The sequence below is a fragment of the Pholis gunnellus genome (assembly GCF_910591455.1).
Source record: "Pholis gunnellus genome assembly, chromosome: 9".
Lineage (NCBI taxonomy): Eukaryota > Metazoa > Chordata > Actinopteri > Perciformes > Pholidae > Pholis > Pholis gunnellus.
The window spans coordinates 4,133,225-4,146,412 of NC_136535.1; positions in this window are offsets into that span (position 1 = coordinate 4,133,225).

Consider the following 13,188-nt stretch of genomic DNA (forward strand, 5'->3'; position numbering starts at 1 on the left):
GGCTTTCAACTGTTTTAACACACACACACACACACACACACACACACACACACACACACACACACACACACACACACACACACACACACACACACACACACACACACACACAGATGTAACTGCACTGTGTCGTGGCTCATTAGCAGCGGTAACATCACGAGCCTCTCAGCCACCTCGTGCTCCCTCGGTCTCCCGCGTTATCAGCTTTTCTTCCCATTAATTGGTTGTTTGAAGGCGGAACACCATTAGTCACAACAGGGACAGGAAGAAAGCAGCGGCTTCATTACTTTATGTTTTTAAGCAGACAAAATTGGTTTGTTTTTTTGTTTATATTTGAGGTGATTTATCAGAATAACAAAAGAACAACAACAAAAAAATCTCAATTTACTGAACGTGTTTTCTGGAAATGACTCGCTGCTCCAGTCACAGTGAATTAGGAGCGTGAGGTTGTTCACAATTCTTTCTATTCGTGCTGCCGATCATTTTACCTAAAAGAACACAGCGGAGGAGGGACACTGCCGCTGTTTAACAAGCCTTCTACAGTCCAATGTCAATACTGGGTCATTTCACTTCCAAGTCCAGACTGTTGGGGGAAGTACAATTTGTGTCTTCATCGGGGTGTTCAGATCGATCAAATGCTCGTACTGGGGTCATCATCACAAGGACTACGTCAAAGCCTCACACCAGCTACAAGTGTGGCTTTTGAGTCCACAACTAATCCCCCAGCATTACCAGCACGAAGCAGTCCAGAAACCAGTCGGACTAAATCCACAACATGCCAACCTGTCTCGCTTTAAAGAAGATTTAAAATGACCCACACATTATTATCCCTTGATTTTTGTCTCAGTAAGTCAAGTCTCTGCAATGCTTTTTAAATAACACACTGGATTTGAGCAAGTCGGCGGTTCGATGTCAAACTGAATCTTCCTTAGAGGTGCACTCATCCAGCATCCTTGTCTCCCCGAATGCTAGTTCTGAAACTCTGGAGCTCTTGTAAAAAAACACAGCCTTTAAACCCATCATCATTCTTTTTGCGCTTGGACTTGATTGCATCAGTACGTGTTGCTGGGGGTTGCTGGATAAATTAAACACAAGTGACTCCAGTTCAGACAGACTGTATTTAGGTCTGTCGGCTTGTTTTTTGACTTTACGGGAGGAGAGACACTCTGTTCATTTATCTTTGTCAAAAAGCAGCCCCTGCCACCAGTGTATGGGTGTGAGTGGGTGCATGATGACATGCAGTGTAAAAGCATTGAGTGGCCGGGAAGACTAGAAGGTGCTGTACAAGTACAGTCCATTTACCATCCATGTATCTACAGGTAAAACTAAACAGAACCAGCCTACGATGTCGGGCAACATCGAGAAGACACGCCGTGTAACAGCACTTAGAGCAGCTGTTCTATGTCACATCGCCAGACGAATCCGTCGACTCGAACTCGCTGGAGTGGGAGGCTTGACCAAAGAAAAGAAATGTAATTCCTCCAATATAAATGTTTAAGAGTGGTATTTCTTGCATCTGAATGGTTATGTTGTGTCATGTGTTTTGTGTTGTTTGATATGTATTCATTCATTAATACATGCTGTGACTCTGACTCATGCTATATCCTTGGTCACATACAAATACACCTGAAACAAATCGAATACAAGTTTGAAAAGTGAAACATCAACAGGTCATATTTTGATTTTCTTTATGCCAGGTTCTTACTCAAGTCCTGCTCAACATTTGTTGAGGTGTGGTTTCAGAATGATGAAGACAGTTGAAGAACAATTAGATCCACAGTAGGTTCTAGCTTCTACATATGATTTCTTCCTTGTCAAGTATCATGTTTTTCTCAAAGGATGTACAGATCTCGAGGCATTCCATTATCTCAACTGGCTTGAAAAATAGTGCATACAGCAGCCGTAAATGGAAAAGAAATGGGATGATGCCCTTAAACTACCCCTAGGTGTTGGCTGTCTACCACGTCTGCTTCCGGCCCAGACTACCGTTGACCACTTTTACACTAGACTTAGATTGTTAATACAATATTGATTAATGACGTGTCTGTCTACAATGTTAGAAGCCAATTCAGAAACTGAAATAGGCGGTCCTTGAAGCAGAGTTACAGATAAACAAAAGGCTAAATATAAAAATGAACAAGAAGGTTGAAATGGTTTAAACCGAGTGTTTCTGACCAAGGCCCTGGTCAGACCGGGTGGCTTTTCAGTAATTGCTTTCAATGAGAGTGAAGCATTTGCTTCTGCTTTTGTCATGATCCTAGTTTTACTTCAGTTTGTTTCCTGTTTTATTTTGAAGTTCCCTGCCTCCTGTGTCCCGTGTTTGTTTCACTTCTTGCTTTAGCATCCGTCTCATCATGTCTCATCATGTCTCATCATGTCTCATCATGTCTCATCATGTCTCATCATGTCTCGTCCTGTTCCCTGGTTAACTTTCTTTATTATTGTCATTTCAGTGTTTCCTGTTTTATTTTGTGTTACTTACTTTTCCTCTAGTTTCAGGGCACTTCACTTCCTGCCTGTGTGTGTGTGTTTTCCCACCACTGTGATGGTCTGCCTCGCCCCTGATTGCATCCACCTGTGCCTAATCACCTACGAGGTGTATTTGAACCCTTTCTACCTACATGTTGAGGTGTTCCAGCGATTTCCTTGAGTTTCATGTTCCTGGTGTTTGTGCGCTCTGCCTGTTTATGCCCAGCCTTGTTTTTTTGCCTAATCCCTGCCGGATTATTTTGCCTAAACTCACTGCTTGCCTGTGTACCGAGCCTCTAACCCTGTCTTGCTGTCTGGGTTGTGCAATTGAGTCGTGTTTCCATGGGATGCAACAGAGGGCCTCACCGTTTCACCGCTCTGTCCGCCTCGCAGTTTGTTAAGTGTCCTGAACGCCTTGAGTCGAAAACATTCAACTCAGAGCAGAAAAGATTACTCGTGTTATTGTGGCGACTTCAGCTTGATACCCAGAGCTGGATGACTTTACCAACCACAGTATGATCTGAACAGAAAACCGCAGGAGGCAAATGAGTGTGCTACTTGAGGTTTTGTTGTATCCATCCATTCAGACTGTAGCCTTCTATTTACTACTAGGTAGCGTACCATTCATGGTTTGTGTTCAGTGGTGGCCTAGCAACAATAATAGTTTAAACGCAGCATATCGAAAAAACGTTTTGTTCTGGAAACAGGGCCGTAACCTCATGCATCATGTTCAGGCCTCATGATCCTGCACCAAACATCACATCCTACAGTTACCAGAGGAGCCCGATGGTCCGGGTAAGTGTGAGTGTCTTCGTGTAAATGGACGGCCAAGCAGAATAGATGCCAGGTGACATTTAGCAGGCAACTTGGCAACAGGGGTAATTCCTCATCTGTAGCGTCGGGGGAAGAGCCTCAGAGACGGCTGGTGGATAATTGGGGAAGTGAGAGAAAGCGAGGCAATAACAGAATGTGTGGGACTGAAGCAGAGACATTGAAAAGGGTTGAGAAACGGAGGGAGAGGGGGAGTGGGGAGGATTAATCTTTCTGTTGGTTTCAACGACTTCTCATCGCTCACCCATCTCACCTCCCCCGTGACAAGAGCGATAATGAGCACACACACCAACGCTGCGGCATCGGCGGGGCCGGAACCAGAGCCGGACCCATACTGGTGTTAACTGCTCATGGGACATGCTACATGTTAGCAGCAGAGATTATACACACGTACTGTGTGTAACTGTAATCGGTGCTAACGCCAAGTTCATTGCAGCAGAGCTCTGGGACTGACAGACCCCCCCCCCTGAAAGGGAAAGCTGCAGTCAGAGCCTGCAGATGGGTGCCGGGGTGGAGGTGGGGCTTTTGGAATGTGATTTGATCAGCAACAGCGAGAGGCAGCAGCAGGCATGGACGCAATGGAGAGCAGAACAGACAAGCAGCGAGCAAAAACATGTTTCTTTCATGCACTGGTCAGAGTTTGGGAGATTTAGCTCGCACACTATGTCTTCTTTCAGACTAGCAGAAAGAAAACATCCACACTTCACATTTAGGTGTTTGTTTTGTTATATCTTCCTGCGTCTGTAGATTTCTCCCAAATTCACACTAAGTTAGCATCAAATAATGCCTCGTTTGCATATTCACATGTAACATTTCAGAAAATAATTGTCTAAATGCAAGCAATCAACTGGGACAGTGTCATGGTGATATCTATTACGTGTTTTACCCGATTCGCCTGCAGTGTCTTCAAAATGTGTGTAGTTTTACAAAACATTCTCAGACTCTGGTCCAGAATTCTCCACTTCAGTAGCTCTTATCATACATCATTCCTCTCTATATTCTGAAGGTTTCTACGCAGGGGTTTGTTCATACATCATTCATAGCATGATTTATACAACATTTAATCCTAAGAAACAGGGCAGATATGTATTTTTATGTCTGTTGGCAGCATTTTCTGATTTATGGAGTGATGAAAAGAGAAATAAAAAACTCCCTCTGTAATAACGTCCACTCTAATAAGTCAACAAGATGAAACGAGAAGAACCGGACTTTATCCAAGGCTCAGATTTCTGTTCTTGAAATGTATGCATTACATGCACATATTTAACAAAGACAATGCCTCATTTGCATATTTAAACATCACATTTCAGAAGAATTGGAAGACACAAAAAGAATTGCCTTCATGCAAGTAATCAACTGTGGAAGTTGCATGGTGATATCTATTAGTAATTGTAGCAAAGCTTCCATCAATGCTAGTTTTTATTCTCTTAATGAATATATAAATCATTCCCCCAGGACGTTCTCACCGATTCCATCACCTGATGAGGCTACGTGAGATACGTGTTCATGATTAACTCGACGTCAGTTCGGGTTTCAATGTGCGCAAGTACGAGTGTGTCCACCAACGTCAAAGTGTGTGTGTGTGTGTTTATCAGAGCTGACGTTAACAGACAGGCCTCCTGCTCTGAGATGAATGAGAGGGCAGATTGTGTTGAAGCTGATGAAGTGGCCTGATGCTCATTAGACGGCTGCTGATAGGCTGATGGATGCTTCACAATGTTCAGGCGGCGCTCCCGTAATGATGAATGGAGCTCTGCTTTTTAAGGCAGCAGCTTTCGATCTTTCTTTTTTTTCTTTTTGCTTTCGCTCTCCCAGAGCAAACAAGAACCCTTAGTGTTTATTGAATTATTTGATTTAATAAAGAAAGGCTCATTAAAACAAAGTAGCACTGTGTGTTCGTGTGATTGATGATGTGTTCGTCAATAGCAGCGTACAAGACGAGGCTGACAAATTGGCTGATGCTAATTAGGGGATATATTTTTAGCCAATCACAAGAATGCTTCACACCAATTAGGAATACATAATCTGTGGAGGAATGAGGGCTCGGTCACGGCCACATGAACCAGTGCTGTTGGCCCCCTGCTGCCTGTAACTGTGAACACGGAGGCTTCTGGGGCCACTGGAGGTCTGGGGAACCCAGGACAGTTTCCTGCTTTGCTAAATTCATAATCCAGTCTTCAGTTTGTCTCAGCATCAACTCCAATTTACAGTGACATTATTCAAATGAGCAGATGAATAATAAGGCAGTGTGTTTGCACCAGTTCTCACTCTCAGCTCATCAAATTTGGTTTGGTCTGAAACTTTGAATTGTTGAATTGTTTATTTGTTGTTATTGTTATATTACATGACATTGACTGAAGTTGAAAAGAAAAAGTTATTAAATGTAATTTAAGTTAGCGGTGGTGGAATGCAACTCACTCAACTGTACAATGCTGAAGTTCTTGTTCTTGAGTATTTCTATTTCATGCTACTTTATACTTTCTACCCCACAACATCTTCAGCTATGTTTTAAAGATTCAGATTCATAATACAACATATAATCAACTATTGTAATAAAGGATGATGAAAAGGGATGAACAGATTATCAATCAATAATTATATTCCAATAATGTATCTATTAATCTGCATAATGAGTGCTTTTACTTTTGGTTCTTTAAATATATATTTAGATGATAATACTTTTACTCGAGTAATATTTTGAATGCATTGTATTTTAAACTGTAGTATTAGTAGAGATCTGAGTAAGTGACCTATTTATGTTAACATTAGTTTATTGAAGTATTAACATAGTTTTCTTTCACTCAAACAGTTTTCAGATACAGTCCATAGTGTGTGTGTGTGTGTGTGTGTGTGTGCACTCTCTCTATCTCCCTCCTTTCTTTCTCCATCATCTGTTCATCTGTCTTTCTCTCCTCTGACTTTAAGAGTTTTCACCGATAGCAAAATGAGTCGTTCACATTTCATTTTGAAGTCGCACTGTAACGTCAAGTAATGTTATGTGATGTTTGTAAAGTAAGATGCAACTACAATCATGGTGATGATACTTCATGATATACATCATGATACATAGGCTCCTTCCTTCACTACAAACAGATTGGTTCTTTTTTTTTCCACTGTGAGTCACCTAGCGCTGATGAACATCAGACCCCCCCCCCCTTTGAACACGCACACACAGTGGTTGAGGGACGTTCATTTACTTTCATTTATTATATCAATAAACATGGATATATGAAGTGGACGTAGTCACCGTGACGTCAACCTTTGGTTTGTGAACTGCCATTTTGAAGCCTTGAGTTCAGCGATTTCGCCGTCACCATCTTGGAATACGGCCGTCACCATGTTGTTGTTTTTGTACCCAATGAACAGAAGTTACCGTCTTTGGAATGCGGAGGAGTGACGGAGAGTCACTGTTTATGGCTCTGGAAGCGGCAGCGACCTGTCAATCACAGTAGCCCCGCCCTAAAGCATACTCTGCTTTATGGTCTGTTTGACTCTAAATGGACCATCATGTACTAAATGAACATCATGCTGTATTGAAGAAGACTTGAAACTAGAGATTGAGACCATAAACTCATGTTTACAATGTTTACTGAGGTAATAAATCAAGAGAGAAGTAGAGTCATTTTCTCATAGACTTCTATACAACCAGACTTCTTTTTGCAACCAGTGTCCCCCTGCTGGTGAGTAGAGAGAATGCAAGTTTTAAGACAATTCCGCATCAGCTTCCCTCGGCAGAACCGGAGGTTGCCGCCTGGTTATGTCACACTAACACGACTGCGCATTCACACGTTACATTTATTGGTGATCTTTACAAGCTCGTCTCAGGCTAAATTCTAAGCATTTGGGGCTTAAGCATCGGCATAATAACCTGGCAGCGTGTAGACAAAGGTCAGCAAGTAAAGCTGGTGACTCTAATAAGCTAAGTAATTGCACTTCCGCTCTAAAAACGGATGTAGGATTACGAAATGACCCAATGAGCAGCACCCTAATTCAGGCAAAGAATGAGATATATTCACTGCTCACCAAAAATAGATCACTTAAGTGCAAGTAAACACCGTGAATCTTACTTCAACTTATTCACTCATCCTCAGGTTTCTCTTATCCAACCTGCCGGTGGCACTGGAGGAAAAGTCAGGGGCTCACCAAAGTCATTGGGATTAATACTCTGGGGAAATTAATATCTGTACAGAATTTTTACGACAATCCATCCAATAGTTATTGAGGTAATGGACCAAAGTGCTAGACAAGCCGACACCGCCGTCCCCAGTGTGGCTAAAAACTGAATCTGCAGCAGAGTTAAAAAATAAAAGAGGGATCGAGATGACAAATAACCCACGAGTGGAAAAAACACGCATATACAGAAGTAAAGAGAAGGAAGGACAATTCAACACAGATAATAATTCACTGGGTGAAGCTCAGTCATTATTAGATTATCACTGTTATAGATGAGCGAGAGAGCGAGAGAGAGACGGAAGATCTGAGTGTGCTATTGATTTCCAACAGGCAAGAACAAACAGGCTTTGAAATGATGCTCTGATTAGGCCAGGCAGCATGATTAGTTCATCAATAACACAAATGAAAAACAATCTCTCTCTATCTGGCGCTCTCTGTTATCATTCTATAACTTTGGCCCTCCGCCTGCCTCTGTGAAATGGCTCTTTAAATAAATCAATAATGTCACCGACACACCGGCTGGTCACTTTCCGAGGAGATAACATTTGAATGTTATGGCCCCGTACAGTCTCTGGTGATCTTCTTCTGTCCTCAGGACTTTGTCCTCTCTGTGATTAGATCTATAAGACATCTCTTTATCAAACAGGCTGCTGATTGGCTGTGTCGTAAATAAACCTATAAAGCGAGCACATTTGAGGGAGAAGGGAAGACATGTTTACATGGCAGTAGATGATAAAGAAAACCTTTTTGCTGCTTCTGAACTTTTTCTGTCATCACTCATTCTAAATCTCAGTAGATATGATGTCACAGTATATGATGTCACAGCATAGCTGCACCTGTATTTTGATTTATTTTGTCTGTTGATGTCATGGTAGAAAAATGATTTTTATTTCCGACTCAACAGCTTGCAGAGGAATGCCGGTCATGTTGTGCTTCTGCCAGAAAACATTGCCTACTCGTTCAGTTGTGAATTTATTGTCAACTAAGCCGTATTAACACACTGGAGGAGATTGAACAGAGGTTCAACAGGCCATCGCCCTCCACCCCGGCGTTTCTCCCTCGACAACTACTAACTGCAAAGGTGAAAAACTCAAGCCGTCCTAATCGATGTAAACTGCCCTACAGGTCGTCAGTGCAAGCAGCTTATTGCGACTTGTTTGTTTTTAGGCGGCGACCTCTTGTAACCGTAGCCATCATGACAGGAGCAAAGAAAGCCGGGTGAGGAGGAGGCCGCGGTGGTGAACGGGTCAAACAAGGAGACGGGAGACTCAACACATTGAGTGAATAAGTTACATACAAAACTTTGTGAGTAACTGTTAGTACGTAACTAAGTCACATACAAAACTTAGCACCTACGTTACGAAACAAATGTACTCATTTTAACCCAAACCGTGATCTTTTCCTAAAACTTACATGTCACAACCTTAACCACGTTAATGACTTATTCTGTCATTTAGTTGTGAGGACATGTTTTTTTTTAAATCTTTAATAATATCATAGATTATTTTTGTTGGACCTCAACACTGGGGGTAGTTGCGCACATCGCAACAAACACTAGATAAGGAAATGTTAATTATGTAGAAATATTCTCATCCTACACACCAGTAACTGATAGAAATTGAGCTAAAAGCTCATGATGACCATTTTTACCTCAACGTAACTCAACTCCAACACCAAGCAACTAAATGAGCACCGCAGCAAAAACACGCTGAGTGCTTGTGCAATATGAGAGCTGAGACTCCACAGATTCCAACGGCGTAAGCCACGTCAATCTACGACCACAACTCAGCGAACCACCAAACTGTTTTACCTTTGCTGTTTTGTGATCAAAAGTTGTGTTTAAGGGCATATCAATGCTGCTTATGGCAATGTCTCTGGTTTGTTTTTGGGGTCAATTCCACACGTCTCCATTCACATCTTTGCATGTGAAAACAGAGTCTCTGTCTTCATCTGGTGAAGGAATTGTGCTACTACACTTATTCTACAGGCATTGAGATTGAATAATGTCCGCATAGACCAATGTGTTTTGGTTTTCTTTGTACCGACACACGCATAGAGGTTTGACTGATAGATTAGATAGCATATATATACTAATGCTTTCACATTAGCAGAAATTTCGCAGTGCTGCGCTTCTTATAATATCAAGATTTATTTCAAATGAACCTTTCAGTTGCAGAGATATTCTCTTTTTGTTTTCGGGAGTCACTTCCAGCAGAGGCCTGATTCAGGGGCCCAGGGGTCCTTAGGGGTTCGGAGGTTTGTGTGAACAGGGGGTCACGTTGTGTGACTGTCCGATCTTTTATACATTTCTTCATCGGTTTAGTGAAAGAGATATTTGTTTAATCAGACTTCCTATATAAATGACGCTTAACTAGCTAAAGTGGACTGATCAGGGGATCTATATTAAACTAAATTAGTCTGGCAAAATACATGCTACAACAGAAACCAGAATTTAAAGGCAATAATTTGAAGCTGCACCACATTGAATGTTTGTGAGTTTTAAAAATGTCACCAGAGTAGGAGACCATGCACTCTCAAAGTGCATAAATTAGATTTAGAAGCTGCAGTGATATACAATAAGTATATTCTGTGTTGTTTCACTTTTAAGTAGTTTAAAAAGTAATACATTTTTTTGTAACAATGACTAAGCTGTAGCAAAGCGCTTTGATATTAAACTTTAAATATAATAAGCTTTGTTGAAGCAGCACTTCTATAAAACTCAGATTTTGCTGAGAGCCTGACAAGAAAAGTAGTGAATACAAGCAAATATGGCTATTAGAGAGAAAGAGGACAACAAGTCAAAGACGGCCGGAGAAGCAGAAAGAGCAAGAGAGAGAGAGGAGAAAGATGTTCAGCTTACAAAAGCCATAAAAGGCCACGGCAACCCTCACAATAATATTCTAGTGATTTTGCGTGCTTTAGCACATGTCATTCCCGTGGAGGGGGGGGGGGGGGGGGGGGCAGAGATGTGAGGCAAAGATACTGCGAGAGGTGTAAGTCTTAGCTGCTGGCCGGTATCCTAAAAACAGCAGGAAGTCGGTTTTTTTGTCCTGTGAATTTGAGCTGCAGCAGCAGTTGTGACACTCACGGAGGATGTACAGTTACTTTGTATTGCTCCATTACAGCGTTTGGATCTAAAATCATACTTCTACTCGTATTTCTTTAGATTCAGTGGGACTTGTACTTGTCTAAGATAGTAAATCCATAAATTAGGAATCATAGACGTTCTTATATGTTTGTACGCCCGTGGGTACACTCCATACAACCTATAAAAGCTATAAAAGTAGGAAGGGTCATTAAGTCATCCTGACAGCGTTCCCGTTTTGAATCGGTGCCAGACATTAGTGCCAGTTCAATTTGAGTTCACGGGGTGGGCATGGCAAGGCCCTCTGTGAACCATCATTTCTGTGTTGTTTCACTTTTTAACTGAGAAATGCCTCCGCGACATAAAATAAAAAACACTAAATGCTGATGGGAGAAGGTGATGCTTACTGGACAAAAATGAGAACCAGATCAATGTATTATTGGCTCGTTGGACTCAATGAAATGGCCTGTCAGAGTGAGGTAAGACTAGACCTATGCCACAATGCCTTCACTTTGCCTCAGTGACATCCAGCATATATCCTTAGCTAGCATACACATAAGTCATGACGGTGAATAGGCTAGAGAGGCTGTAACATTGGCTATTACTCAGCAACACTGCAGCTCGTTTTACACCTTTACAAGGATTATTTCTTGTCAAATGTAACGCTTTTATTGTCAAATCAATGTAGGGCGTCTCAGTAGATGTAATACTGGTTAATGTTAATTAAACAAACTGAATGCTAACTTAGTTCATTGATGAACAGAGTAACAATAATGGTGTGAAGAAGGGTAACGTTATAAATGTGGCAATTGGCAAAACCTCCTGACAATAAAAGAGAGAGCTGAGCGTTAGCCCTCCTGACTACTGTTAAACACCATGAACAGTTCGAGGGCATCTATGGGATCTCCATTAGAATGTTGTTATGTACTAGAAATAAGTGTACATACAACGGAATCGTCCTTTCAAAGGAGACAACACATATGCACATAAGCCTTATGGAGCTCTTCCTGAATAATTTTGTGTATGAAATGTTTTTTTTCCCAGGGATAGGACTAGAACTTAACAGGTTAATATTAACGTCCTTCATTTTGCGCTATAAATATATTTCTCAACATTACTGAGGCCCAGACTGCTCCATCGACATGGGAAACAAACCTTTCCTTTTCCTTTAATCGATCAATCAAAAAGGAAAGTCTTTGATTGATCGTGAAAGCACGTCTGATGTTCAGAATGTTGGATCATATAATGTGGTTGAGAAGCTAATCCTCCAGTTCTGCTAAATATTGAAGTGTCCTTGAGCAAGAACTTCAAATTAGTCTTGACCGAAGACTGTATATAAGAAGTGGACGTAGTCATAGTCATAGTTTGATAACTGCTGTTATGAAGCCTCCAGTTCGAGGGTTTTGCCGTCGCCATGTTGTTGTTTTTTGCAACCAATGAACAGAAGTTACCATATTTGGAGTGACAGGAAGTATAGGGCTCTGGTACCTGTCAATCACAGTAGCCCCGCCCTAAAGCATCCCCTGCTTTATGGTCTGTTTGACTCTAAATGGACCATCATTTACTAAATGAACATCATGCTGTATTGAAGAAGACTTGAAACTAGAGATTGAGACCATAAACTCATGTTTACAATGTTTACTGAGGTAATAAATCAAGAGAGAAGGAGAGTCATTTTCTCATAGACTTCCATCTAAATAGGCTTATTTTTGCAACCAGAGGAGTCGCCCCCTGCTGGTCAGTAGAGAGAATGCAAGTTTTAAGACCCTTTCGCATTGACTTCACTCGGCAGAACCGGAGGTTTCCTCCTGGTCTCGACAGACAACAGTACCATACACTGCAGCGCTGCCACCTTTAGACTGTGTCTGTATGAGAGGCTTTTTAATCATACCAGTACAGCCCATTTACAATGACACAACCCCAGGTAGTTTCAATAGCCTGTTAATTGATGTTTGCACTTTCCAACAATGAATGGAATGGAATTATTGACTGGAATGTAAAAAGAAAACTTAAAAACTTTGGAACTGCATTTAAATATGGTCAGCAACAAATGGAGAGTATACATATTTGTAGTCTGAAAGCTAAAACCTGCAAAAATGCTGTTGTGGTACTTTGAGATGAGTCACACACCAACACAAACCTACACACACATGCACACACACACACACAAGTGGGGTACATTTACATACATTTAACAACAGACTCTCCATCAAAATGCAAGAGTGTCGCCCACCAGGAACACACCACACACACTCACTCTTCTCCTCATGTTCAACTTTCTCACACACAAGCTTATACTTCTATCTTTGTGAGGACACTCATTGACATAAAGCATTCCCGATCTCTTTACACTAACCTTAACCATCACAACCCAAAAGGAACTCAAAGTAGGTTAGGCTATACAACAGTTTGCCTCTGCCAGATTGCCAAACCCTGTTCTGGGTCAATCGGATCCCTGAAGCTGGTCCTCCGCCCGCTTAAATCTACCGAAACCTTTTAAGTGTTGAAACTGCAAATGGCATCGCTGTCGAAGTGAATGTTTTGATGTGAAATATTCGCAGACGAGTGTTCGTGTTATTTAGTTGTAGAAAGGCCTTTACTCTAACCCTATCCTGAACCCTCAAACAGCG